This window comes from Silurus aristotelis (assembly GCF_946808225.1).
Source record: "Silurus aristotelis genome assembly, chromosome: 11".
NCBI lineage: Eukaryota > Metazoa > Chordata > Actinopteri > Siluriformes > Siluridae > Silurus > Silurus aristotelis.
In genome coordinates, this window is record NC_139584.1 from 30,699,653 (window position 1) to 30,702,152 (window position 2,500).

Genomic DNA, 2,500 nt, shown 5'->3' on the forward strand with positions numbered 1-2,500 from the left:
TTTTTACAGATTTACAGGTTGCTTTATTGGATGATAAATATGGACATTTGTGTTGTGTAGTATAGAATATAAAGATGCACAACACCAGGAATAACAATAAACTATAATAATACTGTAATATAACTATCATCATACATAAACTATACAGTTATAAAAGGAATAGTTAGAATAAATAAAAAAGAAAAGAAAAATAATACAAATAAAAGATAAAGAAAAAGAAAAGATGTAAGTGTGTGTGTGTGTCTTGCAAACATTAGATGACATGGTCACACACTGTAGCGTCACACACTGTCCTGTCCCTCACCTGGTGGCAGGTGTGTATGCAGTGGGCTATGATTGTGCAGCTCTCTGTGCCCCCCAGAAGGTGGTGCAGTTTGTCTGGGGCCTCTCTCTCTCTCTCTCTCTCTCTCTCTCTCTCTCTCTCTCTCTCTCTCTTTCTCTCTCTCTCTCTCTCCTCTCCCTTCCTCTCTCTCTCTCTCTCTCTCTCTCTCTCTCTCTCTCTCTCTCTCTCTCTCTCTCTCTCTCTCTTTGCTCTCTCCCTCTCTCTCTCTCTTGAAGGAGGAAAAGAGGAAGACCAAGGAGGAGGTTTATGGATGTGGTGAGGGAAGACATGCAGGTAACAGTTCTTCTGCTCCAACAGTTATCCAACAGTTCTTCTGCTTCTGATTCATCATTTTCACGCTGGTTTATTTTCTTTAAGCATGAATATATTCATATAAGCGTGAGCGTGTTTACACGGCAAATCATATCAACTGTTCCACCACAGAAACTGAACTGTGTGTAGCTCTGTGTTGTGTGTGTAGCTCCGTGTTGTGTGTGTAGCTCTGTGTTGTGTGTGTAGCTCCGTGTTGTGTGTGTAGCTCCGTGTTGTGTGTGTAGCTGTGTGTTGTGTGTGTAGCTCCGTGTTGTGTGTGTAGCTCTGTGTTGTGTGTGTAGCTCCGTGTTGTGTGTGTAGCTGTGTGTTGTGTGTGTAGCTCTGTGTTGTGTATGTAGCTGTGTGTTGTGTGTGTAGCTCCGTGTTGTGTGTGTAGCTCCGTGTTGTGTGTGTAGCTCCGTGTTGTGTGTGTAGCTCCGTGTTGTGTGTGTAGCTGTGTGTTGTGTGTGTAGCTCCGTGTTGTGTGTGTAGCTCTGTGTTGTGTGTGTAGCTCCGTGTTGTGTATGTAGCTGTGTGTAGTGTGTGTAGCTCCGTGTTGTGTGTGTAGCTCCGTGTTGTGTATGTAGCTGTGTGTAGTGTGTGTAGCTCCGTGTTGTGTGTGTAGCTCCGTGTTGTGTGTGTAGCTGTGTGTTGTGTGTGTAGCTCCGTGTTGTGTGTGTAGCTCTGTGTTGTGTGTGTAGCTCTGTGTTGTGTGTGTAGCTCCGTGTTGTGTGTGTAGCTCTGTGTTGTGTATGTAGCTGTGTGTTGTGTGTGTAGCTGTGTGTTGTGTGTGTAGCTCTGTGTTGTGTATGTAGCTGTGTGCTGTGTGTGTAGCTCTGTGTTGTGTGTGTAGCTCTGTGTTGTGTGTGTAGCTCATTGTTGTGTGTGTAGCTCCGTGTTGTGTGTGTAGCTCTGTGTTGTGTATGTAGCTGTGTGTTGTGTGTAGCTGTGTGTTGTGTGTGTAGCTCTGTGTTGTGTATGTAGCTGTGTGTTGTGTGTGTAGCTCTGTGTTGTGTATGTAGCTGTGTGTTGTGTGTGTAGCTGTGTGTTGTGTGTGTAGCTCTGTGTTGTGTATGTAGCTGTGTGCTGTGTGTGTAGCTCCGTGTTGTGTATGTAGCTGTGTGTAGCTGTGTGTTGTGTGTGTAGCTCTGTGTTGTGTATGTAGCTGTGTGTTGTGTGTGTAGCTGTGTGTTGTGTGTGTAGCTGTGTGTTGTGTATGTAGCTGTGTGCTGTGTGTGTAGCTCTGTGTTGTGTATGTAGCTGTGTGTTGTGTGTGTAGCTGTGTGTTGTGTGTGTAGCTCTGTGTTGTGTATGTAGCTGTGTGTTGTGTGTGTAGCTCTGTGTTGTGTATGTAGCTGTGTGTTGTGTGTGTAGCTGTGTGTTGTGTGTGTAGCTCTGTGTTGTGTATGTAGCTGTGTGCTGTGTGTGTAGCTCCGTGTTGTGTATGTAGCTGTGTGTAGCTGTGTGTTGTGTGTGTAGCTCTGTGTTGTGTATGTAGCTGTGTGTTGTGTGTGTAGCTGTGTGTTGTGTGTGTAGCTGTGTGTTGTGTATGTAGCTGTGTGCTGTGTGCTGTGTGTGTAGCTCTGTGTTGTGTTGTGTAGCATTAGGGATCTGGAGAAACGTTGTCTCACGTCACTGAGCACTGCGTCAGATTTAAATGGTTAAAATGACAATAAAAGCTTTTTGAGGATCTGAAGGTTCTGTATGTTATTTTACATCTCAGGCCTCGTTCCTCTTCATCTCTCATCACCAGACTCCATTCAATTTAATATTTAAACAGAGTGCATAAATTATAGTGTATAGAGCTGTATATATGTGTGTGTGTGTGTGTGTGTGTGTGTGTATGATTGATTGACGCAGCTTCCT

General features: G+C 44.4%; 1 protein-coding gene across 4 annotated transcripts in view; it reads left to right on the top strand.

The window, feature by feature from the left end:
* Window positions 1–2,500, top strand: part of LOC310732793 (uncharacterized protein) — a 339,677-nt gene that overhangs the window by 291,768 nt on the left and 45,409 nt on the right. The gene's annotated exons all lie outside the window — the stretch shown is intronic.